Source organism: Pan troglodytes, chromosome 18 (genome assembly GCF_028858775.2).
Source record: "Pan troglodytes isolate AG18354 chromosome 18, NHGRI_mPanTro3-v2.0_pri, whole genome shotgun sequence".
NCBI classification, from domain to species: domain Eukaryota; kingdom Metazoa; phylum Chordata; class Mammalia; order Primates; family Hominidae; genus Pan; species Pan troglodytes.
In genome coordinates this window covers 38557222-38582500 of record NC_072416.2, presented here as the reverse complement: position 1 = coordinate 38582500, position 25279 = coordinate 38557222, and the positions used below count along the sequence as shown (strand labels likewise).

General features: G+C 43.3%; 1 long non-coding RNA gene and 1 pseudogene across 2 annotated transcripts in view; both read right to left on the bottom strand.

Annotated features, from left to right (window-relative positions):
* Positions 1–12483, bottom strand: part of LOC112208043 (uncharacterized) — a 15686-nt pseudogene extending 3203 nt beyond the window's left edge.
* A 3329-nt stretch (positions 12484–15812) lies between these two features.
* The window catches only part of LOC107972908 (uncharacterized), a 31452-nt gene continuing 21985 nt past the window's right edge, over positions 15813–25279 (bottom strand). For both annotated transcript variants that reach the window (XR_008539777.2, XR_010152592.1), the window contains exons 4-6: positions 22448–22554; positions 21243–21568; positions 15813–17388 (exon numbers count right to left, since the gene is read on the bottom strand). This is a non-coding gene — a long non-coding RNA (uncharacterized LOC107972908). The remainder of the gene's footprint in view (positions 17389–21242; positions 21569–22447; positions 22555–25279) is intronic.

Genomic DNA, 25279 nt, shown 5'->3' with positions numbered 1-25279 from the left:
ACTGAACTTACTGAAAAATAATGCTGCCATTGCATTTCCACTCTAATATACTGCAGTGATTTTGTGTTTGCACATATTTGTCCATGTCATATGTTTGCTTGAAAGAATGTAAAACAAAGAATGCATATAGATTATTAAAGAAATCCTCCCAAATTTGTTCACATATATTAGATCCTAAAACTAAATAGGTGTTCTTTTTCTGAATTGAGATAGATTAACAGAACATATTAACTGAAATAACTGTCATATTATTTATAATTCTTACCAGACACATGCAATTGAGCCTATGACCGAGGATGAAGACTCTATAAAGGACATCGCTCAAGTATACAATATGATTTTCTTTAATTTTGATCTGAAAGACTTGTTAATAGAAAGACTGAAGTTCTGTCAAACAAATTGATTACATTTCTACTGGATTTTGGAAATATGTAGCATCTGTGATAAATTAAAGTACTTAATCATCACTTATTGTCTTTAGTGTACAATTTATTATATCTCTATTTTTATACCCCTCAAAGTATTTGCAAAATTAATAGAACTTTCTTAAGAATACAGTGACTGTCCTCAAAATCCACTTAAAATTGGTAGCCTCGAATTTATATTTCATCTACTCTTCCAAAATAATTATTGTATTGTTGGTTTTAAATCTAACATCTCACTATTTTCTATTTTATCATATGCTTTTCTGATGCATATTTTTTTCTGCTTTATGTTGATTTTTATGATCTTTTTTTTCTTTATTAGGTTTTAGGTGTAACTCTTTTTATTTTTGTAGTTACTTCATAGTTCATAATATGCAGCTTTAACTTATCACAGTCTAACTTCAAATGATATTACATCACTCAGACTGATTTGTGAGTACAGAGAGACTGGGCAGGGACATATATGATGAATCAGAAGCACCTGACTCTTTTAAAAGGCTCACTAATCTTAGTAAAATAAACCCATACAGAAAATTCTTTTATTTTAAGGTGAGTAAACATGCACACACATGGCCCTTCAAGGTCATTCTGTCAGTTAGCCTTAATCCAACCCATGAGATACCAGTTTGCCAGTTTATGAACATTGCCATAGAACAGTTTTTTTATTTTAAATTCTAAGTTTAAACTGAAGATTCAATGGAGGTGGAACTAGTTTTCTTTTTGAGCAAGAAAATAACTCAATTAAATGTACTATGTCTCAAAATATGCAGTATACACACCCTCATGAAAATGAGACAAGAGTAAATAAATTATGACATCTAGAAAATTAGGTAAGACACTGTTCAATAATGAGGCAAAATAGGATGTGAATGTCACCTACGCTATCAAATAGAGAGAAATGTGGGGTTTCATCGAATAAATCTGAGGTTGAATGTATAGAACATTATTTCAAATATGTCTTGATTTGTATCTAAACTTATATCCTATAAAATCATGCAGAATATGAGGAGTCATTATCTAATTTTAAGTAGGAAAAATATGAATCAGTACTAATAATAAAAACTAATAATTTACTCAATGCCAGGCAATGTTTCTAGTGTTTTACATTTTCAGAAAACAATTATGAGATAACTGTGAAGAAAACAATTCTTCACTTTTCAAGAAAGAAAACCAAAGTAATGACAAACTAAGTAAGTGGCCCACCCAAGGTCGTATAGTTAAGAAATGACTAAGTTTTAGACCTTATAGACCTTAACATGTTTTATTTGTTTGCTTGTTTTGAGATGGCATCTCGCTCTGTCACCCAGGCTGGAGTGCAGTGGCACGATCTCGGCTCACTGCAAGCTCTGCCTCCTGGGTTCATGCCATTCTCCTGCCTCAGTCTCCCAAGTAGCTGGGACTACAGGCGTCCACCACCACTCTCGGCTAATTTTTTTGTGTTTTTAGTAGAGACAGGGTTTCACCATATTAGCCAGGATGGTCTCGATCTCCTGACCTTGTTATCCATCTGCCTCAGCCTCCCAAAGTGCTGGGATTACAGGCATGAGCCACCCCACCCAGGAGACCTTAACATGTTTTTAAGTAAAATGTATTATTTTTCATGTGTAATGTTTGCTCTGTCTCTCATATATACATAAAAATATAAATATAATCATGAAGAGAATTATAATAGCCAACTTTATATTTCAGAGATATTGGCTTGGCATTGCTTTCAGCAGGTATTTTGACATTAGCCTCTGGAGTGGAGTTGGGGACAGGGTGATTTCAATGTTTCAAAAATATATGAGAACTGTGAACCTATGTTAGTGGATTGCCTATTCGTGACTTCTAATTGAACACTATCAAAATTGACAACTAAAAAAAAATGAAATGAGAGAAAATGTTTATAGCACTTAAGAGGATAAATTAGTTTCTTTATGTCTAGATTTTATGTTAAATAAAGAGCTTTCAGGAAAAGTAAATGACAGTTAATGATTTTGATTATAATCAGTCAGATTTTTTCCATATTTGAGCAAAAATTGTAATTGACTTATCCACTGCTTTCAGTGTAGATTAGCTGAATCATCTAACTTATGTCATCTCTTATAAAAATATTGATTGAGATGAAAAATGAATAAATGATTTATTTATCTTAAAACAGTTCTATGTTGATAATATAAAAAATACTGACAGTTTCATCTAAAATATGTTTGGATAAGCTACATTATATATGATTCATATCTTATGTATAATTTTTATATGATATTTGATTTGGTTCATACACAAAGGAACAAATGTTTCTATGTAAGAAAGTTATTTTGCTTATTACAGAATTTAAAAATAAAATGATTCTTCCACGATGGCCATTTAACAATTTAAATTTAGGAAACATCTGGCATGTTCAATTGAGTATTTACTTTACATAATTGTGTTCCATATCTTAATGCATTCCCTTTAGCAGTTTCTTGCAGCAAGCAACACATGTAAACTTGTTTCTCGCTAAATATTTTTTATTTTAGCAAAGTTTTAGACCTAGAGATTTAAAGAAAAATTGCAAAGATGTTACAAAGATGAACTCTTGAACAGAATCTTTTATTTTTAAGCATGCAAAACGGTTTGGTTTTTTAAAACCCTGAAGACATAAATGTACAACTGAGAACCCAAAGAAAATTGGACTGTTTTGTTTTGTGATTTGATGTCTGAAAAATAAAATCCTTTAGTTTCCTTTCATTTTTCCTGAGAGAATATAAACTGTGTTGTGATGTCAAACTCATTCTGAGTTTAGATGCCCCATGGGCAAATCGTTTCATCTAATTAAAACAAAATTAAGACAAATCTCTTACACATAAATCTTTGATGGTGGGAAATGTAGCTTCATGTTTTTAAAGCCTTCACAGAAGACAAAGTACCTCTCAATCTTGTAACTCTACTTTTTATAGCTACCTAAAATAATTATTAAGGCATATTTGATATACTGTAATCAATTTATATTTGTGTTTTGTTTAATAATTGGGATCCTTTGGACCATTTGCTGCAAATATCCTATATTTAAAAAAAAACTTTGTCTAAATATATCATGCAGAAAAATATTTATACCTAAAAATATAAACTCCATTAACAAAAATTGTTCAGCAAAACTCTATTAATTCAATACACTGTATGGTTAATTTTTGTAGCCAATTTTTCCTTTTCTTCTCTCTAATGATGTGATGTTCTTCAATGTCTTCTGAAAACTTGAGCATAGGAGTTGGAAGTGTATAAAGCAAAACAAATAGTAAGGAGAGAGTTTAGAATGCTAATTTTTGAAGGGGAAATATAAATTTTACAACTCTTAGTTTGCATTTTAAATTTATATTATCTGTATTTAAGTATTTAAGTTGATTTTCACCAGTGTGTTAGTGTGTTTGTGTTGTTGTAAAACAAATAACTAAGACTGGGTCATTTATAAAGAAAATAGATTTATTTGGCCCTTGGTTCTGCAGATTGTATGCAATGCATAGTGTCAGCATCTGCTTGTGGTGAGGGCCTCAGGAAGATTACAATCATGGCAGAATTTGAAGGGGAGCCAGCATGTCATAGGGCAAGAGAGGGAGCAAGAGAGAGAGAGAGGGAAGGTGCGACACTCTTAAACAACTAGATCTCCTGGAAACTCTTTACCACTCATTACCCAAGGGAGGGAACCAAACCATTCATGAGGGATTTGCCCCCATGACCTAATACCTCCCACTAGGCCCCACATCCAACAATACAGGTCACATTTTAATATGAGATTTGGAGGGGATAAAATATCCAAACCATATCAACTGTTCACTGCTAACTACTAAATCAAAGAATTAATTTTTTACAGGCAATGTATTTTTTTTTCTTCATTCAAAAGAAAAATACTTGACTGGACCTTATGAGGAGAAAGTGTTAATCTCTTGCAGTTTTTAATTAAATAAAATAATTTGAGGCTATTTTTGCAAATTAAGGCCATTGAGAAGGACTCTAGACTATAAAAAGATTCCAGACATTTTCTATAAACATATTTATATATATATATATATATATATAGTTGTTATCATAGTAGATTTACACCATTGCCATCTGGAAGTAATTCCCTTATTCAACACAGAAGGATTTCTCATCCTTCTCCTAAATATTTTCTTCTAGCTCAGAGTGCCTGTGGCCAAAAACAAGATATTTTAAAACAACAACAAAAACAAAAAATTCTGCTATCCCCATATGGGTTATCTTTCTTTTGTAGTTTTCTTTTTACTTGAGTTAAAATATTTCCTTTGAATTCAGACTGACAAAGATATTGAAGGACATCGAATGTCGTTTAGAGCACTGTTCCTGTGCCTGTTTTCACTAGATCAATAGTGGAGGTGACTGGAGATATTGGAAGAAAGAAATAAACTAGGGTAGCTCATATCCCCCATTCCATGTTTTTTGTCTTTAGGATGTCCCAGCCTGCAGTGAAAATGAATTCTGTTCTGCCTCTGCTATGCGGTAAATTTAGCAATAAAGTTTCTGCTCTGTGCCCTGTACTGGAGTGTAGTGTAGGAAAATCCCTGTTGCTAAGCACCACGCCAACAACACCATGAGCTACAGAGCTCACATGCTTATTTCATTATGCTTTACTTCTGTTTTTGTTGTTGTTGTTGTTGTTGTTGTTGTTGTTTTGAGACGGAGTCTGGCTCTGTAGCCCAGGCTGGAGTGCCATGGCGCGATCTCGGCTCACTGCAAGCTCCGCCTACCTGGTTCACACCATTCTCCTGCCTCAGCCTCCAAAGTAGCTGGGACTACAGGCGCCCACCACCACGCCCAGCTAATTTTGTATATTTTTATTAGAGACGGGTTTTCACCGTGTTAGCCAGAATGGTCTCGATCTCCTGAGCTCATGATCCACCTGCCTCGGCCTCCCAAAGTTCATTATGCTTTATTTCTATGTCTATCTTGAATTGTTTCATATTCAGAGAAAACAGGAAGGTAAGTTGTTAACATTCTTCATTGCAACAAATTTTTAGAACTAATTCTATATTGAGGAATGTCTTACATTTTAACCAAAACCTTTTGATAAATTACAAAGTTGCTGAATATATCTAGATCTAAATCTTAAACTATATCTATAGCTATTATATAGATGTATATGATTTATCAAGAGCTATTATCTGGAATATATACTTGATTCCTTTTACAATTTTCATAATGTAACCAGAAAATGACCCTTGAGATCCTTGAGAGTGATTATATAAACATACCCTTGATTTGCTATCTCCAGCCTAATTATCACAGTTAAAATTTTGGTATCAAAAATGGAGCAAAGATAGTAAGACTTGTAAAGCAGCAGACCTTACAAAATGTTAAAAACAATTTTATTTACATAGTGCATCCACACAGACCTAATTATATGTATTAAACCTAATGTTTAACATTATTAGCAAGTCAGAGAATTTAGAAAAATCAGACATAATTTTAGATAAAATAAATATTAATACTAGTCATTAATATAATCCCTGTTTGATAAAATGACTATATGAAAATAACTGCCCTCAAATTATTTTCAGCTGACATATTTTTAATGAAAGGAGATGGTGGCTGGAGGCAGTGGCTCATGCCTGTAATGACAACACTTTGGGAGGCCAAGGCCGCGGATCACTTGAGATCAGGAGTTCAAGACCAACCTGGCCAACCTGGTGAAACTTTATCTGTACTAAAAATACAAAAGTTAGCTGGTTGTGTTAGTGGGTGTAATCCTAGCTACTCAGGAGGCTAAGGCAGGAGAATCACTTGAACACAGGAGGTGGAGGTTGTAGTTAGCCAAGATCGTGCTACTGCACTCCAACCTTTGTGAGAGATCAAAACTCTGTCTCAATGAATAAACAAATAAGGAGATGGTATGGAATCATTATTAATTTTGGGCCCCTCATGTTAGCTAATATGTTTAAACCTAGGTCAAGATAGAAACTGACCCAGATTATTACCATGTTTCAGTGCATAATATTTTAAAATAATTCAACACTGACACATAATACTATGCTATTCCACTTAGATATAAAAAAATGGTAAGAGAAGTCTCATGTTCTTGTCCCGGCATGGTCACTTACACCTGTAATCCTAGCACTTTGGGAAGCCAAGTGGGGAGGATCCCTTGAGGCCAGGAGTTTGAAACCAGACTAGGCAACACAGTGAGACCTATCTCTACAGAAAATTTAAAAACTAGCTGGGCATTGTGGCAAGCACCTGTAGTCCCAGCTACTGGGGAGGCTGAGGTGGGAGAATTGCTTTTCCCAGGAGTTCCAGGCTACAGTGAGCTATGATCACATCACTGCACCCCAGCCTGTGTAATACAGTGAGACCCTGTCTCTTAAACCAACAAAAAATATTCCCAGAACTCTAATGTTCTTATATGTTATAGGACTTTTAAAAATTAGCCAGGCATGGTGGCGCATGCCTGTAGTCCCGGCTACTTGGAAGGCTGAGGCACGAGAATCACTTGAGCCTGGGAGGCGGAGGTTGCAGTGAGCCGAGATCACGCCACTATACTCCAGCCTGGATGATAGAGCGAAACTGTCTCAAAATAAATAAATAAATGAATGAATGAAAGTACACCAAAAGTTTTAACTTAACAAATTTTATTTACGCCTCACATTGATGGAGTGATAAAAACAAATAAGTAATACGAATGAATGTATAGCATATTTTACAATTTTTTTTTAAATTAGACCCTTATATATACAAAGTAATTTAATTTTTTTTGTTGTTTTTTTGAGATGGAGTCTCGGTCTGTCACCAGGCTGGAGTGCAGTGGTGTGATCTCAGCTTGCTGCAACCTTTGCCTCCTGGGTTCAAGCAATTCTCCTGCCTCAGCCTCTCCAGTAGCTGGGACTACAGGCACGCAGCACCATACCTGGCTAATTTTTTGTATTTTTAGTAGAGATGGGGTTTCACCATGTTGGCCAGGATTGTCTCGATCTCTTGACCTCATGATCCACCCGCCTTAGCCTCCCAATGTGCTGAGATTACAGGTGTGAACCACCATGCTCGGCTGCAAAGTGATTTAAATTTATCAACAATTTTATCTTAATGCAAAATTTTTGTCATTTGTGATATTTTCCAATAGCTTATCCGAATTCCTTAGGATCAGATTTCAAAATAAGATTTCCAAGTCAGATTCTTTGAAATTACAATCCAAAGTATTTAGATTTTAGAAAGGTAATGTGGTAAATATTCTGCCTATTATGGAATAACTCTAGTGGCAAATCATATGAATAATCACATGAACTGGGATCAATAAGACTATAAATACCCCTGGTCGGGTGCGGTGGCTCACACCTGTAATCCTAGAACTTGGTGAGGTTAAGATGGGTAGATCACAAGGTCAGAAGATCAAGACCATCCTGGCTAACACAGTGAAACTCCGTCTCTACTAAAAATACAAAAAATTAGCTGGGCATGGTGGCAGGCACATGTAGTCCCAGCTACTCAGGAGGCTGAGGCAGGAGAATGAATGGCATGAACCCAGGAGGTGTAGCTTGCAGTGAGCCAAGATTGAGCCACTGCACTCCAGCCTTGGTGACAGAGCGAGACTCCGTCTCAAAAAAAAAAAAAAATTAGCTGGGTGTGGGCAGGTGCCTGTCATCCCAGCTACATGGGAGGCTGAGGCAAGAGAATTACTTGAAACCAAGAATTGGAGGTTGCAGTGAGCCAAGATCATGCCATTGCACTCCAGCCTGGGCAAGAGCAAAAATTCTGTTTAAAAAACAAAAACAACAACAACAAAAAAACTATAAATACCACTACATCAGCATAGATCAGATTTTCCAAAACTTAGGTTTAGGTATTCATAACTGTTGAATTTTGTAATTCCACATGAAGAATTGTAGATCTGCATATATTTTCAAATACTAATAGTTATAATTACATAGTTTATAATTTATAAGTCCAATTTTTGGTTATTTTCATTATTAATACTTTTCCAGTCATCTACCCTTTCTAAAAGAGAATACAAAACGCTTCTTTTCCTTTTTTTTTTTGTTTTCAAGGCTAGAACCAAGATGGGGCAAAGGCCAGGGCAGATCTAGGGCACAAGCAGGGCAGGCTAGGGCAGGGCAATGGCAGGGCCAGCCATGGCAGGGAACAGGTGGGGCAGGGTCAGGGCCACGGCTGAGGCAGGACAAGGAAGAGGATCGGGGTCCAGGCCAGGGCAAGGGTATGGCCAGGGCAGAGGTAGGGCCAGAGCCAGGGTCTGGGTAGGACCAAGGCAGGTCCATTGCAGGGCCAGAGTTCAGACCAGGGCCAGAGCAGGGCTGGGACAGGGCCAGGGCCAGGACCTGGAAAGGGCAATGTCAGGACAAGGGCCATGGCAAGACCAGTAACGGGGCTAGGGCCAGGACAGGGACAGGGACAGGGTCAGGGCTAGGGCCAGAATAGCATGCCAGGGTAGAGCCAGGCCAAATTAGGGCCAGGACAGGGTCAGGACCAGGGCTGGGTCAGGGTATGGCCTTAAGTATTGAAGGGCCAGGGCCAGGGTCCATGCCAGTGCCAACGCCGGTCTAGGGCAGAGGCAAGACCATGGTCAGGTCTAGGACAAGGCTGGGGCAGGGCCAAGTTCTGGGTCAGGGTCAGCACAAGACCAGGACAGAGCCAGGGGAGGGACAAGGCCGTGGTTGGGCCAGGTTAAATCAGGGACAAGACACCTGCAAATCCACTTCGGGGCCAGGGTCAGGGCAGCACCAGTTCAGGGCCAGGGCCAAGACAGGGCCAGGGCCAGGGCTGTCAGGGTCATTGGCAGGGCAAGGGCCATGGCAGGAGCAGGGTCAGGAGCAGGGGTCCATGGCAGGCCAAGGCCACAGATAGGACCAGGTCTGTGCTAGGGCCAGTGTGAGAGCCAAGGCGGGGTCAGGGCAGGGCCAAAGGGAGGGCAGGGCCAGGGCAGGGTGGAGCAGGCCCAGGGTAGCACAGGGTTAAGGTAGGGCATGACCAATCAGGGCAGGTCTATGTCTGGGGCTGTGGCAGGGCCAGGTCCAGGGCAGGGGCAGAGCCAGGGCAGGGCCAAGACAGTGGCAGCTCCAGGGCAGGGCCAGGGTTAGGACCACGGACATTTCCAAGGCCAGTGCCAGGGCAAGGGCAAGGGCAGGGCAGGGCCAGGTTCATCTAAGAACCAGAGACAAAGCCAGGCCCACAGCAGGGCCAGAACAGGCACCTGGCAGGGCTAGCATCTGGGACAGGGCCATGGCAGGGCCAGGGCCACAAGCAGGTCTGTGCTATGGCCAGGTCCAACACAGTGCCCAGGTAAGGCTAGGATGAAGGCCAAGGTAGGGCCAGGGCAGGATCAAAGCCAGGCTAGGGCCAAGGCAGGGGCAGGGCCGGCAAGGAAGGGCCAGGAAAGCATAGGGCCAAGGCAGGGCAGGGCCAGGCCAGTGCCAAGACCTGGGCAGGGCCAGGGAACAGCCAGGGCAGGTCCAGGGCCAGGGCCATGGCCATGGCCTGGGCAGGACCAGGTTTGGGGCAGGAGCAAAACAAGGGCAAGGACAGTGCAGGATCTTGGCACAGCCAGGGTCCAGGACAGTGTCAGGGCAGGGCCAAGGCAGGGTGTGGGCCATGGTAAGACCAGCAACAGGGCTGGGGCTAGGCCAGTGACAGGACCAGAGTCAGAGCAAGGGCCAGAGCAGTGCAAGGCCAGGGTAGGGCCAGGCATTTCAGGGTCAGGGCCATGGGAGAACCAGGACAAGGTCTCAAGCAGGGAAGGGCCAGGGCCAGGACAGGTCCAAGGCAGGGCCATGACAGGGTCAGGGGCTGCGTTAGGGCATGGGCAGGGCCAGAGCAAGGTAAGGGTCAGGGCCAAGGCCGGGGTAGTGACAGGGCAAGAAATATGGCAGGACCAGGGGCAATGCCAAGGCCAATGCTGGGCCAGGGCTGAGCCAGGGCTGAGTCAGGGCATGGCAGGGCAGGGCATGGTATGACCAGTGCAGGACAGGACAAGAGCCAGTCCACAGAGAGAGCAGGGCTGATGCCAAGAAAAAGCCAGGCTAGTGTCAAGGCTGAGGCAGTGTCAAAGTATATCCAGGGCAGGGCCGGGTCCAGGGCCAGAATCGAGCCAGGGCACAGCCAAGGCAGGGTAGGGCAGGGAAATAGCAGCAGGGCCTAGCGAAGACTAGGATGAGGGCTAAGGTAAGGCCAGGGCAGGGTCAAAGGCAGAGTAGGGCCAGGGCAGCATGATGACACATCCAGAGCACAGCAGGGCAGGGTGATGGCAAGACAAGGGGCAGACCACTGCCAGCTCAGGGCCAGGGAAAGGCCAGTGCAGGGCCAGGAAAGGGTCTGGGTCTGGGTCAGGGCCAGGAACAAGGCAGAGCAGGGCCAGGGCCATGGCAGAGTCAGGGCAGGTCCTTGACAGGACCAGGTTCCAGGCCAGGGCCAGGGCAGCAGCAGGGGCAGGGCCTGGATAAGGGCAGGGCCAGGGATATGGGAGGACCAGGGCTAGGGCCAGGGACAGGCCATAGTGAGGGCAGGGCAAAAGCCGAGGCAGGGTCAGGGCAGGTCCAGGGAGTGGCCAGCACCAAGCGGGGCCAAGGCACAACCATCACAGGGTAAGGCAGGGCAATGGCACCACTGGGCCATGACAGGGCAAGGTCAGTGCCAGGAGAGGGCAGAACAGGCAGGCCCATGGTGGGGCCAGGGCAGGGATGGGCCAAAGCAGGGCCAGGACATGTCCAAGGCCAGGTCAGGGCCAGAACAGGAGCAGGACCATGACCATTGGCAGGGCCAGTGCCACGACGGGACAAGGGTCAGGACAAGGGGCAGGGCCAGAGCCAGGGCCAGAGCCAAGGTCAGGCAAGTGCAGGTTCAGGGCAGGGCCAGTGCGAGGGCAAGACCAGGGCAGGGACAGGGTATCACAGGGCCAAGACAGGGTCAGGATGGGACCAGAGCAGGACAGGGCCGAGACAGTCCAGATAATAGTAGGGCAGGTACAGGGCAAGGCAGGGCAGTACAGGGCCAGATCCATGGCAGGGGCAGGACAAAGCCAGGCCCATTGCCAATGCACCAGTCCTCCCTACAAGGCTCCTACCACCTGGCCACTGCTGCAGCCCGTCCATCACTGCAAGCCTGACCCCCAACCCTGGCTGCAGCCACCTGCCCTCCTAGCACGGCTGCTCTCCTACCGCTCCGGCGCACTGCAGTCTCCGTTGCTGCCACCCACCCGCAGCGAGGCAAGCCATGGTGTCGCAGGCTCTAGGTGTCTCCTCCTCTTCCTGGCATGGAGCAGCTGGGTGGGCAAAGCCAGAAAAGCCTAGAGGAAGATGTGAGGGTTGGAAGGGTTAGAGCCTCAACTTGTCATGCTGGCCACTAGGTGGCAGGGGCCAGTTTTAGCAAAGGCACTCACACCCACCCTCCAAAGTCCAGCCTCGCCTTTTGGCCCAAGCTGGCCGGGAACTGGGGTCTGGGGTGGGTGCTGGAGACACCACAGCACCCAGCTCCCCACTCCACAGGAACCATTGGGCCCACTGGGGCTGCACTCCTCGGGGAGCAGGAGAAGCAGGAAAATTCAGACCCAGCCAACCCTCCGCACCTAGGTGCCAATTCCTGTTCCGGACGCCTCCACGCACGGGGCCTTGTCCCCCATGGTGTCCCCAGGGGTGTCTGGCAGCCTCTGAGGCACAGACCCAGAGTGCACAGGAGCAGGAACCACGGTGGGTGTGGGGGCTCTGCCATGCTCAGAATTCCCACGCAAACGCTGCATGCCTGCTGCACTCCAGTATGACCAAGAGTGGGTCGCCCTCTGGAATGTGGAGTCAGGGAGAGGAGAACCACTCCTTCCTTGGATGCCAACTCTCCTGACCGCCGCCAGCAGTGCAGCCCCTGATAGCACTGAACTCGCCCCCCCTCCATGGCTAGTCCTGCCCTCAATAGCGCCCCCCACCTCCGTCCCCCAATGCCACCAGTAGCGTATACCTGATAGTGCCCCAACATGCCCTCCTCCATGGGCATTGCAGCCCCAGAAAGTGCCCATAACCCACCCTCCCTGCCGTGGGAAGTGCAGCCCTGTAGAGTGCTACCAACCAGTACCCTTAATGCAGGCAATGACACCCTGCATAGCGCCCCCAACCCACCCCACACTGTGAAAGGTGCAGCCCTGGATAGCCCCTGTCCTACCACTCTGGTCATGCTGCACACTCTGTCACCGCCACCACCAACCACAGTGAAGCAAGCCAGTGGGCCTCAGGCTCTAGCACCCAGTAGCCAGGCACGGTGCAGCTCTCACCGATGGCCAGCTCCTACCACTCTGACTACACTGCTGTCTCCCTGGCCATCTTCTTTGACTACAAAGGAATAAAACTAGGTATCAGTAAGAAGAGTAATTTTGGAAACAATACAATCACATGGAAGTTAAACACTACCCTCCTGAGTAAATGACTAGCGGGTCAATGAAGATACTAAGACAGAAATTCAAAAATCTCATGAAACAAAGGGTAATGAAAACACAGTATACCAAAACTTGTTACGCAGAAAACAGTACAAAGGCAGAGATTTACAGCTATAAGTGCCTACCATCCAAACAAAAGAAAAACTTCAAATAAACAATACATCTTAAAGAATTAGTAAAGAAAGAACAAACTAAACCAAAATTAAGAAAATAACTAAGATCATAGCAGAAATAAAATTGAAATAAGAAACAAACAAGATTAAATGAAAAGTTGGTTTTCTGGAAAGCTAAACAAAATTGACAAACTTTTAACCAGACTAACTAAGAAAAAAGAGACAAGATTCAAATAAATAAAATCAACAGATTAAAAAAAAGGAGACATTACAACTAATAATTTCAGAAATTCAAAGGATCATAACTGGCTATTACATGCCAATAAATTGGAAAGCCTAGTAGAAATTGGCAAATTCCTAGATGCATACAACCTACTTAGGTTGAATAATGAAAATATCCAAGACCAGAACAGATTGGTAACAAGTAATGAGATTGAAGCCATCAGAAAAAGTCTCCCAGTAAAGAAAAGCCCAGGAACTGATGTCTTCACTGCTGATGGCTTCACACCAAACAATTTAAAGACCTCGTACGAATCCTACTCAAACTATTTTGAAAAACAGGAGGGAATACTTCCAAACTTATTCTATGAGACCATTATTACTGTGATACCAAAATCAGACAAAGGCATCAAAGAAGGAAACTACAGGCCAGTATCTCTAATATTGATGCAAAAATCCTCAACGAAATACCAGTGAATCAAATTCAGTAATACATTAAAAAGATAATTCATCATGATCAAGTGGAATGTATCCCTGGGATGCAAGGGTCACTCAACATACAATGTGATACGTCATATCCACCAAATAAACAACAAAAACAGTATGATCATGTCAACTGAAACTGAAAAAGCATTTGATGAAATTCAACATCCCTTCATGCTATTAATCCTCAAAGAAACGAGTACAGAAGAAACATACCGCAACATAATAAAAACTACAGGAAAGACACCCACAGCTAGAATCATATGGAGAGAGGTCCAGGCTGCAGTGATCTGTGATCCCACCACTGCACTCCAGCCTGGGCAACAGAGTGAAACCCTGTCTTAAAAAAACATGTAAAAAGAGGTATGAGCCTCTTTTATAGGTGCAGTGACTCACATCTGTAATGCTAACACTTTCTGGGAGGCTGAGGTGAGAGGATCTCTTGAGGCCAGGAGTTCAAGATCAGCCTGGGCAAAATAGCGAGACCCTTTATCTACAAAAAATTTTTAAATATTTGCCAGGTGTGGTGGCACGTGCCTGTATTCTTAAACAATTATCATATGACCCAGATAGTCTATTCCTTAGGGATATACCCAAGGGAAATGAAAATATACATCCACACTAAAATTTGTACACAAATGTTCATAGCAGCATTGTTCATAATAGCCAAAAATTGGAAAAAAAACTCAAGTGCCTATCAACAGAGGAACTGATAAAATATGGTATATCCATTCAAAAGATTACTCAGCATTAGAAAAGAGTGAAGTGCTGATATATGCTACAGCATGGATAAATCTTGAAAACACTGTGCCAAGTGAAATAAGTCAATCACAAAAGACCATATGTAGTAAGATTTCATTCTGTGAAATCTCCAGAACAGCTAAACTCAGAGACAGAAAGTAGGCTAGTTATTGCCAGGGACTAGGGGAAAAGGGAATAAGGATGACTGCTAATGGGTATGGGATTTCTTGTGGACTGATGAAAATGGTCTGAAAGTATCTAGACACCTGTCTTGTTTGTGTGATTCTGTGAACATATTATAAACCATAAAATTCTGCACTCAAGGGGTTGATTTCATGGTAGGTGAATTTATCTCATTTATCTTTATCTCAATAAAGCTTTCTAAAGAAACTTTAAAAAGACATCTGTATAACCTATAAAAATAACACACTGAGAGACTAAAATGCCTAATTTTTCCATTTTTCTTCTTCAGCGCAATCTCAAGTCAAAAAGTCTTTCCTTCCTATATATGCATATTTTGTCCAGTGAAACAAGAAACTCTATTAATTTTTTTATTAGAAATAAAAAAAAGCCATGTGTGCTGGCTCACAGCTGTGCTTCCAGCTACTCAGAAGGCTGAGGCAGAAGGATCACTTGAGGCCAAGACTGGGAGTTCAAGACCAGCTGAGGCAACATAGCTAGATCCTGTCTTTAAAAATATTTTTTAGGCCAGGCACGGTGGCTCACGCCTGTAATCCCAGCACTTTGGGAGGTCAAGGAGGGCAGATCATTTGAGATCAGGGGTTCAAAACCAGCCTGGACAACATGGTGAAACCCCATCTCTACTAAAAATATAAAAATTAGCCAGATGTGGTGGTGGGCACGTGTAGTCCCAGCTACTTGGGAGGCTAATGCAGGAGAATTGCTTGAGCCAGGAGGGTGGAGGCTGCAGTGAGGCCAAGATCATGCCAATGCACTCCAGCCTGGGTGACAGAGCAAGACTCTGTCTCAGGAAAAACAAAACAAAAAACATATATATATATATATACACACACACACACACACACACATACATGTATGTATATATATATTTTTTAAGTTAAAACCCTACTGAAATGAAATAAAATAAAATTCAACTTAATTAAAAAATAGTTCCTGAAATATTAATTTTCAAACAATTCTATTTTAGCTTTGACTCTGAACAAAATATAAACGTCAATTTCAAAATATCACAAAGATTGGCTGGGGGCAGTGGCTCATGCCTGTAATTCCAGCACTTTGGGAGGACGAGGCAGGTGGATCACTAGAGGCCAGGAGTCCCAGAGCAGCCTGGCCAACATAGGGAAACCCCGTCTCTACTAATGGGCTTAGGATTTTATTTTTAGTTCTCAAGGGAGATAAAATAATTTAATCCATTGGCCCCTGTGACTGTGGGACTAACATGGCTATGATCTGTCAGACAGACTTCAGGCTGGCACCCAGGCAAAATTCTATGCTGTAGTAAATGCATCATGCACATTTGTAACAACACGTACATAACAATGTCACAAAATACTTTCATGGTGACACCTAGATTAGTGTTTTATTGAATAGCTGATGATATAACTGGCTCATTTGGTGCCAAGAATGACCATCACCACCATACCAAGGTCATCACTGATCAGAGGCCTAACCCAAGGAGGGGGTCATGTGCAGGCCCAGCGGTGGGGAGGAAAGATGCCGCAGAGGAGACGGATGCCCACAGAGGCCCCTGAGTGGATACCATGCTCACTAAGTGGTAAGTATAGACTCAACGTAGGCTGTTAGCTCTCCCCCTGTGCAAATGGGACCCCATCCACTTGAGAGTCGAGGGTCTGTTTGGGTGGCAGGGATAGCCACTTCTGAAGGTAGAAAGGAAAATAAGCCACCAAATTGGTACCTTTCTGTGAAATGGACATCGTGCTCAGAATCTCCATTTTCCCCACAACCTGGAGGAATAAGTACTGTCATCTGCATTTTATAGCTGAGGAACCTGACTGAACAAAATTGAATTACTCGCCTAAGCAATTAGCAATTAACCAAGTCTTTCTGACTCAGAAACCCAGCTGTTGCCTGTTCATATCCAGCCCCTGTGTTGGTGTCAAGATCTGGCCTGTTCTCAATGCAGCAAGATCCAGGCAGATCACACTGGACTCCCAGCACTGAATCTGGCTGAAGGGGTCATCAAATTTGACTGGGTCATGGGGCTCAGGAGCATCACTCTAAAAAATAGCAGTACAGGAAGAGGCGATGGCCCTAAACAGCATTTGCAGGCAGATCCCATGTTAATCGTAAGGGTCAGGACTCTCTCACTTTTCTGTCTCTCTCTCTGTCTCTCCTCTAGGGCTGACCTCACATTGGACACCACTGCTTCCATGTCCATCACACACCACAGCTGCCTTTTCTTCTGCCTGCTTATGGGAAAGTCCCCTCCTCTCCTCCGTTTTCTTCTCTTCCTGCCCTATCACACCGTGCACTTCTCCCTTTCCTTAAAGAACCACCATCAACTTTAGGAGGAGGGAAAGGGGTGGCTCTGGCAGGAAAAGCCAGAATCCCCTCTAGCCAACAGAGAGAGAGGAATGGCTGCATGTTTTCTCCCCCAATCCAAGGCACTGGGTCTTGGCTGAGTTGCAGGTTCCAAGCTGCTCTCCTGCTGTGTCGGTGAGTTCTGGTCAACCTGCAACCTCCTGATGTGGCCACTGCAGTTCATCGAGTCTTCAGGGACTCCCCATGGCCTAGAGTGCTTTGCCTTGCTTACACGGGAGAGGAGAATGGATTTATAGAGAACATCATCTAAATCCAACTTGACCATTGTGTGGCCACACTTGCTAGATTGCTATAGTCTAAATCTAGCATTGTAGAAAGACGGGGGAGCTTGGAGCTGCACAAACCCAGGTCTGGAACTGGCTCCTTACCTTGGAAGGTGAATGATCCTGGCAGGACTTAGCCTCCCTGGGCCTCAGTTTCTTTATCTGTTTCATGGGAATGAGGATCTCTGCTGGTTGGTTGGGTGATGTGGGGGCTGTGTGAAAACAGCTTGTCAATACAAGCCGAAATTGAAATATTTCTCCACAGAGTATGAAGGTCAAATGAGAGAATACATTTAAATTAAATGGAAAATTAAAATGGCAAAAAAGGCAAAGCTGTATTGAAAGTTCCGAGCTTCTCTATAAGGAGCTTTTTGACTATGTAAGAATCCTGTACTCGTTCCCGCTAAATACAAAAAAAAAAAAAAAAAAAAAGTTGAAGGAGGCAGAAGGGAGAGTGATGCACGATGGGCGAGGACTTCACCTGCTGTTGCTGGCTTTGAGGATACAGAAAGAAGGCCACAAACCTAGAAGCTGGAGCCCCTAGAAGCTAGAAAAGACAGGGAGCCGATTCATCCCTTAAGCCTCCAGAAGGGACATAGCCCCGCTAGCACCTTGATTTTAGCCCAGTGAGATCCTCTTAGGAATTTTGGCAACCAGAACTATAAGACAGAAATGGAAGCCACTGAGTCTGTAGCTGTTTGTTGCAGCAGCAATAGAAAACTAATGCAGAGCCCAAGAAATCACTGGTGATGAGATGGGGAAAATGGGCTCAGGAGGTCTGGATCTGTGATGAGATGGGGAAAGTGGGCTCAGGAGGTCTGGATCTGTGATGAGATGGGGGAAGTGGGCTCAGGAGGTCTGGATCTGAGGTGCGGATCTGGAGTGGAAGGGGAATTCATTTGTTCATTGTCTATCCTTTTGCATTGATTGAGTTTTTTTCTATATATATGTGTGAATTTTCACAATAACAGTTTTTTCCAAAATAAAATAAAAGAACAAAAGGGGCTTTTTGCAACCCAAATCCTATCTATGTCTGAGTCCACTTGTATTGAATGAGTCTTTCTGCTAACGTCCTTATATTTGGGTGACAATCTGAATGTCAGCGATCAATCAGAGCAGAGGCAAATCTTGGAGTGGCAATTGGTGAATCTGCACAGTGGTGTTTCAATATTGTCACAACCCTTCTGTCTCTCATGCTCTCAAAAAGCATTTCTCTTACCTGTGACAGACTTCCTATACCTAACAGCTTGCAAAAGTGTTCCAGGTTAATGAGAATAATCTCTCGGAGCCATATCTCCCTGCTTGGGGTCTCAGTTTCCCCAACTGTCTCCAGACAAGTTAGGCTAGAAGGCCCCTGAGCCTCAGCCCCTCTATACCCCTCCTGTCACCCAGACCTGATCTGGGTCTTGCACCCTGGGTGCAGCATGACAGGGGTGGGCAGGGGCTGGCTCTGGGCCAGATGACCCTTTCTGATGGACTTCAGCTGTTGGCCTTGCAGGGGAGACAGATCAACCTCACAAGAGTCATACGGTGAGTAGCAGTGGGCAAATCCATCCCCCTCGTCTTAGATTTATGGGGAGACAGACAAAGAGGAGACACTCCAGGAAGACCTGCAGGTGGGAGTACCAGGTTGAAACCAAGGACACCTTCCTGGAGGAGCTGCTGCTTCAGCCAGCTCTGAGAACAGGTGGGGACAGGACTGGAGAGGAGGAGGGGGTCCCCTATGAGCAAAGACTGGCCACCACCCCATCTAACACCCCCACAGGGCCCCTGTGGCATCCCTGTCCAGTCCCTGTCACCACCCAGTTTTTCCCTCTGGACCCAGGAATTCAAAGTAAGCAAGGAGGTCCGCTGCTCCAGTTGGCTGCAAATAATTACAACCTTGAGCCCAAGCAGCACTTTGGGTCCTGGTTTGGGACCATGAAGCGGCTCGGTGAGACTGAGAGGTAAGGCCAGGGCAGGAATTGGGACAGTAGGATTGAACTCTCCCTGGGGGCCAGCCTCAGAAAGCCTTTGGCCATAGCCTCTTGGCCAACATCAGATCCTGTGGTCTGGCAATGCCTGGGGTACCCAGACCTCACTCTGGACAGGCCCTGGGAGGGGGCTCTGGTGAGATCCCCGGCAGCCTCACAGCCACTCTTCTGTCCGTAGCTACAACCTGTCATGCCAGCTGGAGGCTCCATCCCAGTTGGCTGGGAGCACAAAGGCCAGGAAGATAGACATCACCCACCACAGGGGCCAGTCGGGGCCTGAGCCAGGGCGGGCAGAGGTTGGCTGCCTTGGGATATGGGTGGGCTCAGGGAGTCAGACAGCAAGGGACTAGCCTCCCATCCTACTGCTGACCAGACCTGTGACTGGGGAGAGTCACCTTACTTCTCTGGGCCTCAGTTTCCCCCTCTGTGGAGTGACGCTAAATGATCTCTCTGGAGACGGGGATCAATAGGGCACTGGTGATTGACCAGGCACTCAGCACATGCCTGGAGCACACAGTGCAGGACTGTGGTGGGGAGGTGGCCTGAGATCCTGGGGAGTCACCCATGTGTGCCTGCCCTTCCGACCAGCCACCAGGCCCTCAGGGCAGAGCCCACTACCAGCAGCAGCTCACACCCCGAGACCAGCTCAGAGGCGGCCCCTACCTCAGCAGCAGGGACATCACGGACACTTTAAGCTGGTACTAGGGTGGCTTCTCCAGCTCCCACGTGGAGAGGGGTCCCAGCTGAGTCCCACTCACGTGGAGTCTCATGCCCATGAAAGTGCCATTCACCACTGGCCAGGCTCATGAGGCCGCATGAGAGGGGGGTCACTGGGGAGGAGATATCGGGGGAACAGAGAGGATGGTTGAATTTTTGTATAATAGGCAGTGCAAGTGTTTACCATTTGGGAGGGGAAAGGTTTGTTATTATTAGCAACGCTACACTTGAATATTATACTAAAATCCAGTCTCTCTATAACCTGGGAGTTGCTCTTTTGTTCTTTCTTTTCCTGTCTTAATTAAAATGAGATGCAGACTCTCACGGTCCACAGTCAATTAAGAAATCTTGCACGGCCAACAGGTTATGTCTTGGAGAGCAGAGTTTCAGTACCATCAGCCTGGCAAGGAGCTGGGCCTGCTCCTCAGAGCTCCCGGGACTGCGAGATTTGGCACGTTCACAGGGCACCGTCACAGCCTCTGAAACATGCTGTCTTTAAAGACTTTTGCAGTGGCTCACTCACTCACAGTGGGATGCGGTGGCTCACTCCTGTAATCCCAGCACTTTGGGAGGAAGAAGCGGGTGGCTCACTTGAGGCCAGGAGTTAGAGACCAACATGGCCAACATGGCAAAACCCCATCGCTACTAAAAATACAAAAAATTAGCCAGGTGTGGTGTCAGGTGCCTGTAATTCCAGCTACTCAGGAGGCTGAGGTAGGAGAATTGCTTGAACCCAGGAGGCGGAGGTTGCAATGAGCAGAGATCACACCACTGTACTCCAGTCTGGGCAACAAGAGCAAAACTTCATCTCAAAATAAAAATAATAATAAAAAAAACACAAAGACATTTGCAAGGACCATGTCCTCACCCAGAATGGTGCCTGCCTTTCTACAGTTTTTCAGGAAGAGGAAACATTTTCTGCTTCTCTCGCTGCGGTTTTTTTTAACCACCCATTAGGAACCTATAGATTTCAGGATCGAACACTGGGATTCCCTCAGCACTAAAGGAGGAAAATTGCAAACAGAGCTGGAAGTGCAATGTGGAAAGGTCAGGCTGAGGAAGGTTCTTAGCCAGTAGACCAAGGGCAGGAAGGACACTGCCTCCTCAGTCTCCCACCAGGGAACTTGTGATTCTTGTCCCCTGATGTCAGAATTCCTTGTCATGTTTGTTTTGTCTCCAAGGGAAGGGTTTGAATTTCAGAATTTAAGGCTAGAGTGGGCCTCGTGCAGTTAACATTAACCCTCTCTCTCCTTCGCTGGCCGAGGTGAGGTCCAGGACCATGTAGTTCTGACGTCCACTCTCTCGGGGGATCACCAGTTCACCCATCTCACCCGGCAAGCTGGGCCCTAGTTTGGCGACAGGCATCTTCCACCCACCTGGGAGGCAGGGTTCAACACTCTGCCTCTGACCTTGTTTCCTTCTCCTGCCACCTGCTTAGGCAACCAGAAGGGGTTGTCCAGCCAGCACCTGGGCTTCAGCGCTCCTCAAGCAGGTGGAGGAAGTTTCAGGCACCTGGCTCCTCAGGTGTCTGCCATCCAGGTGCTCTTCAGGCTTGCCCAGCAGAGCTCTCTTGATCCAGCTAGAACTGGCCAGAACTGACTCACTCAGGAATGTGTAGACTTTGGCATCAGGGGCTGCTTTAATTTGCACAATTTCCAAATGCCTCTTTTTTCTTCTTTTTCTGATGAGTCATCTCCCTAGACTTGCATTTTAAAGAGATAGATAGTTATCAGGTTCCAGAGAAGACGTGGTAGAACATTTATATCTCAAAGACACAGAGCTGAGACTTCAGGTTTAGATATTATAATTTGCCTAAACCAAAAAGGAAGGTGTAGGTAAAGTTCTAGTCAAGACAGGATGGCCAGGAAAAACACCTTAAACCAAGGGATGGCTTGCTTTGCTGATTTAAGCCAATGGCTTCTTTATCATAAGACTTCCCAGTGATTTAGTCCTCCCTCTCTTCCAGTGCACAGAGACATACCCCTCCTTACAAATTAAAAATGTTCTTTAGAGATGGAAATTTATTTTACAAAAATGTTTCAAAATAACCAGATGAAAATCATCCTTATGCCAGAAAGACTTTATTTTTTTATTACTAGAAATGAAACAGTAAGTATTTGTTGTATTGACATACTTAGGCTTAGACCTATGTTTAACAAGAAAGCCTAATAATAGCACTGTGGTTAGACTCTAGCCTATTTTTCCAAGCCATCATTTTATTATTAAGGAAACAAAGGATCAAATACCTTTCATTCATCTGATGTGATCCTTTAAAACACATTCCACCAATAAGTCCTATTTGGAACAGCTGAAAATCTTTTAATAAAACTTTTTAAAGATGAGCTCATGGCTTAGTGTAAATTTCACAAGCTTAATTAGGTCAAGTGGAAGGAACTCAGATGAGTAGTTGCCCAATCAGAGCCCATTATTTGTAAGTCATCAGCCCCCTCCATGACCTTAAAACTCCACTCTGACCTAATTATTGCAAACCTATACACAACAAAGTGAAAGGATTAATTTTCATTCATCAACCTCTCAATCCCAGATTCTCAAAGAGAAAACCTGTGTAAGGAATACTTACCAAAACCAGACAGGAAAATTAGAGCCTGCATACTTAAGAGTCAAATTTGTTCCACTACAGCCAGGTCGCATACAGTTACATCATTTGGTTCTTCATACACTCTAGAACTGACCAGGACAGAGTTTAGCATAGAAAAACTGTAAGAAATAGGTTCTGAAACATAGAAATCGCAAAGTTCAAAAGGCTATGAAAAAGACTAATGTAAATGAGACTTCCCTCCCTTTGTTTTAAATAAATAGACCCATCAGAGAAATGCAAATCAAAACCACAATGAGATACCATCTCACACCAGTTAGAATGGCGATCATTAAAAAGTCAGGAAACAACAGGTGCTGCTGAGGATGTGGAGAAATAGGAACACTTTCACACTGTTGGTGGGACTGTAAACTAGTTCAACCATTGTGGAAGACAGTGTGGCCATTCCTCAGGGATCTAGAACTAGAAATACCATTTGACCCAGCCATCCCACTACTGGGTATATACCCAAAGGATTATAAATCATGCTGCTATAAAGACACATGCACACGTATGTTTATTGTGGCACTACTCACAATAGCAAAGACTTGGAACAAACCCAAATGTCCAAAAACGATAGACTGGATTAAGAAAATGTGGCACATATACACCATGGAATACTATGCAGCCATAAAAAATGATGAGTTCATATCCTTTGTAGGGACATGGATGAAGCTGGAAACCATCATTCTTAGCAAACTATCACAAGGACAAAAAACCAAACACCGCATGTTCTCACTCATAGATGGGAATTGAACAATGAGAACACTTGGACACAGGAAGGGGAACATCACACACCAGGGCCTGTTGTGGGGCGGGGGGAGTGGGGAGGGATAGCATTAGGAGATATGCCTAATATAAATGATGAGTTAATGGGTGCAGCACACCAACATGGCACATGTATTCATATGCAACAAATCTGCACATTGTGCATGTGTACCCTAGAATTTAAAGTATAATAAAAAATAAAAAAAGAAAGAAATAGATGTTCTGTAAAAATATACACAATTTTTACAGACAAATACATTTATAAGTTGTTTTTATCTTAAAAATTGGGGATATTTCATATTTATAACTAATTATTGAGCCTTAAGTTTTCTTGGCCATTTCTAGGCTAATAAACTAAGAATCATGTAAACTAAGCCAAAGTAGAATAGACATAAAAGTCCTGAACACTTCAACTTCCTATTCTTCAAGAAGTATACTTGGCAAATCTCATTTGAGAGAGGAAAAGCTTTCCTCCACCCTCTGTTTTACAGCGCTGAGGCTTCTCATCACATTTCTATGACTTGTAGCTTAATCCATGTTACATGGTCACTGGCATTATTAGTGCTTCTCTTTTAACACTTCTCAATTTGGTGGTGTATTTAATTAATTCTATCACTGGAGGATTGTAAAATTACATATATGAATACCTCACTTTAGAAGCCACTTAATTTTTTTCCAAGGGGATATTTGACTATATTTCACTTGTGTCTTAATGATTTTATAATTTAAACCCTAAATTATAAATCTAGAATTTAGAAAGTATATTTCCTCACTGGATTACATTTTTGGAAATATTATTTTATATGTGCACAAATATTACAAAATCACTGTAGACACCTGAAAACTATATTATCTTTTAAAGGCAATATTCTACATTAAACTGCTATAACAAAATTGTTTGGTGCATTTTTTCTAGTACATTTTGTATATATTACATGTTTAACCTTTTTTTATCCAGCAAATAATTTTTGAGTATCCACTAAGTGCTAGGTTCTGCATGACTAACTGAATTTAAAGAGTGAAATAACAGACATGGTCTCAGACAATAAAAATTAACATTAGGTCACCTATTTATATATTTTTAAATGGTAATTATGAAAACTTTTTGAGATTTTTAACTAGATAACATTATAATAACACACTTGATGTTGTTAATATTTGCCAGTGAGCAAAAAAGAAAATAAAAAGATGGTTTTATTCAATATACACTTTAAAATTGCAGGAAATAGTCAAGTTTCTCTGCTTTGCAGTTGAATGTCTATGTGTTTTTCTCTGCAACTTGGCTTTTGTGGAGTGAGAGAAACAATTATTCTTCCAGCCCAATGAAGGCAGAAGAGTAACGATAAATCTAATATTTTAAATGCTTATCAAAAGATAGTAAACATATTATTTCAGAATACTGAGATCAATAAGTTGACCTAGAAAAAAAGCCAAACTGACAGTATTACTGAATAAGGAAAGGCCCAAAGAGACAAAATACTTATTATTTTGTAACCTCGGTATGACACAACTTACCCTAACTATAAAGACCCTAAATTACCAAGATGGGTGCTTATAATATGGAGAGTAAAAAAAGTCATTTCACTTTTAGCTTTTTTATTTCTCTCAGAATACAAAGTGTATAAGGAGTTGATAAAGAAGTTGATACTGTAAGTTAGTACTACAATGACAGCACTTTTCAAGAAAAGACTTTTTTCTCTCTTACAAATATCATGTTAGCAGTATTTGTTTTCTCCAGAAATAATGAGGAAATAAAAACATAAGTATGTGGGTAATTAGTGTAGTTTCTTAAAGAAATGAGTTAGGCAACAGGCTAATAATGTATACTTCGCTGGCTTTTGAATGCCAACAATCATATTCTTTATAAGGCACAGAGAAGATTTTTCTAAAGAACAAGTATGTGAACCTGAAAAGTAATCACCACTTGGTAGTGACAATATGGATAGGGTGAAGGGCGTCACCAAGAAGCAATGAAAAGATACATTTGCAGTTAAATTTGAAAACCATGATGTTTAATACATATAGTAATAAAGAATACTTTCTCCTGTT